Source organism: Takifugu rubripes, chromosome 5, assembly GCF_901000725.2.
Source record: "Takifugu rubripes chromosome 5, fTakRub1.2, whole genome shotgun sequence".
Classification (NCBI taxonomy): Eukaryota; Metazoa; Chordata; class Actinopteri; order Tetraodontiformes; family Tetraodontidae; genus Takifugu; species Takifugu rubripes.
The window spans coordinates 12,547,493-12,557,305 of record NC_042289.1 but is presented as its reverse complement, the minus strand read 5'-3'; the positions used below and the strand labels follow the sequence as shown (position 1 = coordinate 12,557,305).

At 51.6% G+C, this 9,813-nt stretch overlaps 1 long non-coding RNA gene across 2 annotated transcripts; it reads left to right on the top strand.

Annotated features, from left to right (window-relative positions):
* The first annotated feature begins 862 nt into the window (after positions 1 to 862).
* Positions 863 to 8,252, top strand: LOC105416489 (uncharacterized). 2 transcript variants are annotated; one of them, XR_003888574.1, is made up of 3 exons: positions 863 to 913; positions 7,579 to 7,792; positions 7,920 to 8,252. It is a non-coding gene; the product is annotated as an uncharacterized lncRNA (long non-coding RNA). The 2 variants fall into 2 exon arrangements; XR_003888573.1 differs by having other exon boundaries at positions 7,579 to 8,252.
* The last annotated feature ends 1,561 nt before the right edge of the window (positions 8,253 to 9,813 follow it).

The window sequence follows — 9,813 nt, the reverse complement described above, 5'->3', positions numbered from 1 at the left end:
TCCTCAGCGTATGCGCGTGTGTGAGTGAGTGAGTGAAGCGCTGGCAGGGAATGCTTTTCCACCTTTCATATTTCCCAAAAACAACTTCGGAAGAGAAGCGGCGCAGACGAAGTGAATGTTTTAAGCGGGGGAAGGGACCTTCAAGACGAGCCGAGCTATCCGCGGCTCTAATACGCGGCTTCACGCCTCTCCTTCATCTCAGCTCCTGTCACGGCGCCAGACACCAGCCCGTGCTCGCACCATCTGCCATTTAGGTGTGTTTAATTCATGCGTGTGGAGCTCGGGCCTCTGATTCGAGCCGGTCGGGTCCCTGGACTGACAGGCCGCTCGCCCAAACCGTCCGAATGTGAAATAAGAACAACCTAATCAGTTAAAAGTGTCAGAGTCCATAAGTCACATCCAATCCTGGTGATATTAGCTGGCATTTAAGGCTGCCGAGCAGCCGCCCGTCTTAATGGTTTTATTAACACTTGCAGCTCCGAGGCTGAGATACCAGCTTGTTTGGCATTTGATGAGGACGTGAGGTAAGTTTTCAACTTATCCAAAGTCGTTCAGACGGAATCTGACTGGTCAGTTTCATCAGACCAACTTCCTCTTTGTGAGAGATTCGTGTCTTTTTAAAACCAGTTTCAACTGGAACTTGTTATGTCATCTGACGACTCCCACCATCCAGTTTTGGGTAATTTGCTCTACCGGTAATAAAGATTTGGAGTTGGTTCATCCTGTGTCTCCCCCCCATCGTTGTGTTTTGGTCTCTCCTGCTCTGATGCTTCCTTTTACCTGATCACCTCAGTGTGTCTCACCTGTGTGTTCATGACTCCGCCCCCTGCTTTACGTATTAAAGCCTTCTTTGACTTCCTGGTTCTGTTTCTCTTCTCTGAGGTTCCTGTTTTGGATAAGCTCACGTCAGAAGGTAAGGTTAGCGCCTCGCCCGGGTAAACCCTCACAGTTGTCCCAGCTCGGGTCTCCTCGGTTCAGGTTCTTTCGATTTCCAGTCACGTCGGAGCGTTTTTCCTCACAAGTCTGTCTGCACAGTTTGGCACGGAAAAAGGGGCTTTGGGCCATTTAAGATAATAACAATAATTGTGAAGCCACTAGAGGAGAACTCCTACCCAAACAAATTGGCCGCCACAATTTGGATAATTATTTCCCCATAAAGCAAAAGTGTTCTAACACTTGATTATTGGGTTTAGTTTTGATTAATGCTGAACTGTTTACCTTCCTGGTGGCTGGGGCCTGGACGCCTGATTTTTTTTTTTAGCTTCTGCTCTAAAACCGGGCCACAAATATCAAATGTTTAGCCGCTGAGCTTCTCCCGCATCCACGTAAAATCATATTTTTCTCCTCAGTCCCTCCCACCTCCCACCAAGGCAGGTGTCAAATGAGATTTTTATTTCTATTTTTATGGCAGTTTGTCAAAGCTTCTTTGATTTGGTTTTTCTATAGAAAAGTGTTGATGGCTTTGGTGAAACATTAACAATCGCATCGCGCACAACTGGTTGGGGGTCGGTTGGAAGAGGGCGATCAACCCCCCCCCCCCCCCCCCCCCCCATCCCAAATCCTTGTGCTGGATAGTGAAGATGGGAGGAGAAAGAAGAATCAATAGTTCATACTGCTCTGAAATTAAAGTCGGTTTTCTGGCAGATGCAAGTGCGAACTTTAGAATAAGGAATGACTTTGGTGGATGTCGGTGATTTAAGCGGCAGCAGCGGCGGCGGCGCCATCGGTTCCTCTGGTGTCGAAGGCGACTCTGGTGCCGGTGGGGTAAAGGTGGAGGTGAGACCAGGCTCAGGACACGGGTGCAGGAGATTGTGAACCGTCAAACATTAGCGGGAGGGTTTAGAGCTCTGTTGTCCCCCGCTGTGATTCTCCGGCCGCTGACGCCCGTCTCACGCTGCTCCGTCGTGCTTTCATGAGGACAAGCGACAGTTTTGTGCTGCATCCACAGCAAAAAGAAGCCTTTCCCTCTCGCCTCTGTCTCTTTTCCTCTTCTCTTCCTCCGCACGCTCCACGTGTCCTGGCTTCCCCCCCCCCCGCTCAGCTCTCTCCAAGCAAAAAAAAATGCAATATGTTGTTTCCCTACTTGAGTGTTAATGAGGCAGATGAATATTCACGAGGAGGAGGAGGAGGAGGAGGTCGACGTTGGTGCGTGGTGGATGTTTGTGTGGCCACGTTTGTGAGGGGTCTGTGCTGCGGGGGGACATCAGGGGACTCCTCTGCTAACGATGCAAATGTGCCTCCCCGGGTTTTTGTTTTGCTCTCTGATTGCGACTGACCCCTGCTCGGGCCTTATCGCTCTCCCAGACGGCTGCTATCAGAGCTAAATTTTAGCCTCCGGCGTGCGGGGGAGCTACATTCCCGATGGTCCTCCCACCTTTTGTCCCTGCGCAGACGCCACAGGTCACCTCTCCTTTTAGAATACCTCTTTTCTTTTCTCCTCTCCACATTTTCCATCGAACGAACCGTGCTGTTATGTCTACAGCCCCCCCCCCCGGCTCGGCTTCTAGGACGTGTGAGACGGCATTACGGCAGCAAAAAGGCTGCACGACGCATTCCTGTCATGTCCCGTGTTTCCTCCGGAGTTCCGCTCACACTTCATTCAACGGGGCCGCATTTTTCTCTCTCTCATTGTCAGCTTTGCTCTGCTTTTCAGATTTTTTTTTCAGTCCCCGTAGTAATCTTTCATGTTCCTTCTCTTTTTACACTCCGCGGCCTCTGATTTGCATTTTCCTCTTCTTCCTTTTCACCCCTGTCTTCCTCTATTCTCTTTACTGTCTCCAGCCTGCAGCTCCTCGCTCCCCTTCTCCTCTTTATTTGCTATTACTCCATTTTCCCCTCTCTTTCCTTCCTCTACTCTCTGCAAGATATCCGATCCCTGCAGAAATGGCTCCTACGGTCCTGTTGAACATCTGTAGCGCCTTTGATCCCACGCCGGTGATTTTCAACATGCGGCGCTCTGCCACTTCAGGTGGAAATGTGCGTTTGCTCGCCTGTCTGATGCTGTTTTTGTGTTCGTTCTCTGCGACTGTGGCCTCCTGGTGTTCATGAAAACGCTCACTCGGCCACTTAATACTGTCAGTTCCAGTCTGGCAGGCATCTGTGCTGATCCTCATGAACACCAGCATCCGTCCTGCAGCTGTGGGGACGGGGTGGAGGCTGGCCAATCCATCAGTGGTCTGACTCTGGGGCTGCAGGGAGCGCTCCATCTTCATCAGTCCACTCAGCAGATAGGCACACTCCAGTCAACACGACGGGCCTCACCTCATACGTCTCCATTATATGTTAATAACAAAGGTGTGAGGTTGAGTAGTACTGGCTCGTCCTGTTATGTGGCATTAAGAAACATGTTTAGCCGTTTGTAACGTTCGTAAGGAACAAACTGCAGTTTTATAGGGCAGCGTTTAATATTGTCGGGCATTGTCTGCTCATTTATGATGAGATCAGAGCTTTATCTTTTATGTAAATGATTTATCATGCTTTAAAACATGAGGTAGCAGAAATCGAGGCCTTGGAAAAGGCAGAGAGAATATATGGACTTCATCATAATATATGGTACATATCAAGCCTGCGAATCCTTATTCGGCCACTGGGGGCAGCGTTGCCATGACATTGAACTGTCATTGTCCCACTGAAGACGGAGATCAAGAACATCTAAACGGGGAAGGCACGGAGCCATAATCAGGCGTGTTTGTGTCAGTCTGGAACTGATGGATAAAAATGTCAGCAAATGCAGCCATCGGCGTGTGACGCTCACCGCTAATATCCTCAAACACCTATATGGTTCAAATCGAAAGCTGCATCAAGTCGGGGCGGGCGATCGATTCCGAGCCACGGAGCTCAATTAGGATTGGAATCAATTCTGTCCATGCTGATCACGTTAATGGACGAGTCAAAGCCGTCACCTGTCACCTCTTTGAACGCCTTTCCTTTCCTACGTCGGATCGTCTTCATCCTCGTCCTCCGCCTCCTGACCGCCGTAGCCTGGAGTGGCCCCTCTTTTATTGGCCTGCTGCGGATCAAAGCCTGGTTCTGATTTGCTGATATGTCTCCAGAATCTCTGCTCGCCATGATTAGATTGCGTCTGACAGGCGGCGTCGGCCCCATCAACTCATATTAGGCCCCGGTGCTCTGGTGCCTCCGCTGCCGGTTCTACCCTTTAATGTTCCACCTTCGTCGGCAGCAGAATCAATTATCAGTTATTATGTTGGTGTCAAAGTCTTTAGCGTCGAGCTGTGCCGCTCTGCGTCCCGGGGGCCCAACGGGCGCCACGTCAGCTGGAGCGCTGCAGCAGCGGAGGGACGTCTTTATAGAGTAACCTACCTCTTCAGTGCCGTCCCAGCGAGGCAAAGACGAGTTATTATCCCTGACAAAAGTCCCCCATGTAAGTTCTCGTGAAGAAGGCTGCATAACGATGAGCGCGGCGGAGGAGGAGGCGGCTGTCGGAGCCGGCTCGGCCGGCGTGTTTACGCGTAATAAGAAATCACGGAGCATTTGCTGAGGCAGCAGGTCAGCGAGACGGCAGACTTTCTCTGCAAAACCTGTCTGTCACACTTGTTTATGCTCCCCTCGTTTGGCCTTGTGTTTACTGCTGTTGCGAAGGGCGGCCGAGCGGCGCCTGGCTGTTAACCTGGATTTATGGTCCTACCTCAGGTCCACAGGTCCACGCCACAGCTCACACACACACACACACACACGCATGTGTGCACTGGCGTGTTTGTAGTTATCTAGCAGGATGTTTAAAAAAATGTATATTCCATGTGTGAGAAAACCGTTGGGTTATTGGTTTTGAAGTCTTGGAAGGCTGAAACTAGAAGACTGGGTGAGATCTAGGACAATATTGAAAGAATGTCCAAACTCTGTGGCATTAAAATCTCTCCTCAGCCACCAGCCTGACGCCAATTAATCTAAAGGGTAGCTGACGGCGAGCTGACACCTCGTCTGACTGGACACATGGTGTGAAGGCACAGACGCGCACGTCTGATGGTCGGACTCGCTGAGCCAATGACACAAGAGGGACAGTTTCACTCTCTGTCCTGTAAACCGTCAGAACAAGCATGAAATATAGAAGAACCACCGTGGACGGATGCCGCTGAAGCTCCGGGGAGTTCAGAAACTGACCTGAACATTGATGACGAACCAGCTTCACTCCGGTTTGGTCCTCAAACTGCATGAGAGCTGGTTTCAGCTACGACTGCAGGGGGAGAAGGTTGATTTCTGATGTTACTTCCGTGTCGGAGGACAAGAATCTGATTGTTCTAGAAGGGCGAGGGTGTTCATCCGGCGCCGGGCTCCTTCTACACGCTTCATTTTAGTTAGTCTGCTTGCACAGCTGAAAAAAATATCGACCGAATATATCAGGCCGTCTCGCAGCCGGTCAGCTTCCACGTCGACTTTACCTGACAAGCTCCAGCAGGTCTTGAAGCCTCCCCCCTCCCTGTGTCGGGTCTGATCCCCGAGATTGCTCCACCTCCTCCCCTCCCAAACATCGTGCGGTGTTCTGTGGGAGTGAGGACAGCTTATAATCTGCCGTAGCCCCGGCACTCTCCCGCAGCATCCTCTCGCTGAAGGAGATTGATGGCCTCTCCTCCCGGAACGCTGTTTTGGATGGAGAGGGGAGAAAGAGGGAAGCGCGGGCATGGTATGAGAATGAGGAGGTGGGGGGGTTGGTGGTGGAGGTAAGAAGAGGAAATGTCACAGGAAGCTCGAGAGCTCATTAAATGTAGTTTGAGAGGATGCACCCACCTGTGATTGGTTTTGCAAATCCTTTTTTTTTTCTCTCCTGGTGCCGACGAAAGCGGCTCCACTCCGCTAGCGCATCAGCAGCGTTCCATTTAAATGCCAGCTTATCTTCCAGGATGCAAACGAGGTGGGAACATGTCGCGAGGCGATGGTGTTGCGCACGCTTCTCATGTTTCCGTTGCCTTTCGGCTGACGTAACCTTCACAAGTCTGAGAGGAGTCGGCAGCTCGTCTCCTCGTCCCGGTTTATTGCTCAGCGCCGGCGCGTGGGCAGAGCCACGATGAGGGTCACGCTGTTAATTGTGTTGGTTATTCTTCCTCTGTGGCTCCTAAGTATTGAAGGACTCGACTGAGCTCCCCCCGGCGTTTCTGCTTTAGATATTAGTCTTGTTAGGTTTCCCTCCGTCACTCTTTAAGAAGTCTGGCTTTAATTCTTTGGGTTGTCATCTTCACGCCCCCTTGGATTTATTGCCACGGTTTGATTTTTGCTCAGTGTTTGGCTACCCAAGCGGCTCTTTGGTCCACCTGAGCAGCCATTCACGCTGATCTCACTGCGCCCATGTCTGCCTGTGTTTCTCGTTTCCTGTCTCCCAGGTGACGGTCCCATCCTCCTCTCCCTTGTCTCCAGCACAGGGCCATGCCTCGTGATGTTGCGCTGACATCACAGCCGGCCAGTCGGGCTGAGGACTGACTGGCTGCCAGCAAACCTGAGCTCAAGTGCCCACTTGAGACGACAAAATGGCAAAGGACGACAGCGGAGAGAGGAAGGGCATCGAGGCAGGCTGCCGCTCTGCTTATCGAGCGCGGATGACTTATGTGTATGGGGGATCTTGGGCTCTGCTTTCCACCTTATCTCCACTCCCGCAGGAGCAGGAAGCAGTCCGGGTCAGAGAATTGTCTTTAAGGTCGGCTGGGAAAGCAGGACGGCGGTGTAAACCTGCGAGGGCCGCGTCTGGCCCCGGTTTAGAAATGAGTTCAGCACGAGAGAGCAGGCGACAAAAACTGAGCCGCATGTTTCAGCCCGGTTTGGTATTTTGGAGATGCGGTGCTCTTCCGGGGCGAATGCGTCGCCCTCATGTTGGGGCCGCATGTCCGTTTCCCCGAAAAGATGAGAAAAATCTCGCATTCATTTCAGCAGGTCTATTGATCTGAAGGAGCCGGGGAGTCGCTCTCATTTTGACATTTTTCAGGGTTTTGCCGCCCGTGTTTGGTATCTGATTGACATTTCCTTTGTATGTATGTGTAAACATGTGGGTTTTAAGGCATCCGGCTCATCGGTGTGGGTGACGTCGCCCTTTGAGGTAAAAGCCTGCCGGCAGTTGGGATCCTGGCCACCAATGCGAGGAATCTAGCGGTGAAAGAGCAAACGAGCCTGCCCTTCGGGTTCACTCATTAATAAAAGATTTATCCCGGCACTAGTGTCTGCGGAGCTCCTGGCTTTCCATGTTGTTGGCACCCGGCTCTGTTTGCCCGGTGTGTGTAGGTGTGTGTAGGTGTTGGCCATATTTATTTAGGTAGGGGGCTGATATTTGAGAGAGGAGGCTGTAAATGAGAGGACCTCAATCGAGTTATTGGGGGTCTCTGTGGACCCTGTTCACGCTTCACAGTAACATCCAACATCTGAATCCGAGTCCTATCTGCAAAGGCATTTCCCATATTTCCACGTGACTATAAATAAACCCCCAAGAGGGGGGCTGTCAGAAGCCCCCCCCCTTCCTCCGGTTTGGTAAAACGAACTTCCTCCTGTAGCTTGATTGGCTGTTTGGATTGGAGCGCCTCTGCGTTTCAATGCTAGCCGCGTTTATTTGAGCAGTCTGCGTAATATCCCCCACCCGAACAGGCGCACCTTGGGGATGCTCTTCGAAGGACGGGGTCCAGCTGGCAAACCTCGGCGGCAGGAACGGGAACAGATGTGAGGGAAACTTTGATCTGCCTGGGAACCAAATGTTGATGTGGAGGATGGAGGCCGTCTCTGCAGCAGGATCGGAGAAATGAGCAACGCAACTTCTGATTGGCTGGAGGAGCTCCTGATGGGTTAAATATGCACTTTAAGGGTAGGAGCGAGCAGTCGTGTGGACATCTGAACAACTTGGACATAAAAAATGCTAAATTACTGTAGAAAGGTTGACCCTGCGCTAATGGTAAATTCATCACTGTAAAAAACAATTTGTTTCATCCCAGTGTCGATAACGGCGCCCATTTTGGGAATCCTTCTGCTTCACTTCTGCTTGTTTCGGTTCATTTCCATAAAGAACTCCGAGTTTCCTGATAACTATTTTTACCCGTCCGTGACGGATGCGCTCGCTCGGAAAAACCACGGCCCTGGATTTGGACGTGAGCTGGATGGATTCAAACGGGAACCAAATGACAAGGATCTGAAGGTGTTCGGCGCAGGAATACCAAGTAGCGCGTGAGGAGCGCCGCCGCAGACTCTCCATCATGTAAACGGCAGCGCGGCTCCATTCAGCCATCATTTAAACGTCAAAGCCGCCTCCGCTTCTAATACACGTTTTTGAAAAAAAATAAGGAAGGAGGCCTGGATATAAGCGGGAAAGTTAGATGGGAGAGGATGTGCTAAGAAAGGAACGAGGAATGATAAAATCCAGGGTTGTCTCCTTTAGCTTGGAAAAGCAGCCAAAACCCAGGAGGCTGTTTTTGAAAGTGCAAACACAAACCCGGCGTTTAATTACACCTTTTCATTCCAGTGTGCAGAGGGGGGAGAAGATGATCGCTGATGTGAATTATTAGCCTGCCGGTGTGTGACGGGTTCATTGTGTCATAAAGTGTTTAAACAAAGTCGCAAACGGCTCATTTCTGGCCTAAACGAGAAACGCAGAGCGAGAAATTCCCATTTTCCACATGCAGCCTGTGACTAACTGTGATGTACGCACGGAGAAACCGACCCCCCCCCCGATTCACCTCTAAGCGGCGCGTTTTTACCGTGAGAAGGTGGCGTCTCAATAGCTCTGTACCTGTGCCCCCTCCACGTCGTGGGTCCGTGCTCACCGAGCTGTCGGCCACGATTTTCCTTGTCGCGGAGAGAGGACGTGTCAGAGCCCCCCCCCCCCCCCCCCGTGCCCCCCCTCACACTTGGCTGCTCCAGTTAATTGAAGTCATTTCTGATCAGAGGGAATCTGCAGCATTATGGGGATCATCCGATCTGTCAGGTACCCCACACGCCACGATGGGGGCTACAAGATGGGGGCAGTTTCCCGGACCGCCCCTGTGATAAGCGGCCCGCCTGGGCGAGCGGCTGGTTATCTGGACGGGGATCCGAGTCACGCGCCTGCATGCGACAGGCGTGAGGCGCCGGGCCCATCCCGCGCTCCGTTTCATTTATTCACGGTGGTGACGCAGGTGCCTCCTCCAAACGAGTAGAAATTGCAGAAGTGAAACATCTATTTTGGTTTGAAGTACAACTTAAAGCGTCAAACTCGTCTAAATAAAAAAGCAACCCCGAGGTGCAGTTTCATACCTGTGAGGAGACAGATGGCTGCTTCCTTTTGACAGCCGTGCCTCACTCATACTTGAAACACCCAAATAACAAAATCAAGGACAAACCTGCTGAAGAAGTGAATGTTTTTTTTAAAAAAAAAAGTTTCTGAAGTCTGAAGGATTAAAGCTCAGCACTGACAATGACAAACCGTCTTCTGGGCTTAAAACGCACAAACTGCAGCTAAGGAAGATCCGGTCCGGGTTTTCTGGCCTACCCCTTCACCAGGCCTCCCACTTGTCTCCCTGAAAGCTCTTTTCTTCCTGGGAGGGTGGAAAACCCGGCTGGAATTCGCACCCTGGGGGACTGAGTTCCACCACCCCTGGTTTAAGGGGAATTGCAGCCTCTGCTGATGCGGTCTGGGGTTGAGGGATGAGCCGGAGTCGCCCGGAGCGCCTGACACGTCGGCGGGGCGGATGTTCTCCGTCATGTCACTCCGCCCCAAAGAGGAGGAGGCGTCTATCAGTCATGCCCGGTTCCTTTAAGCTCAACGCTCAACGTTAGCGCCATGCTAGGTAGACCCGTAGGGAACCGATCTTTATAAGGAAACCCACATGGGAGAAGCCAGGAGTGTGTGTGTGT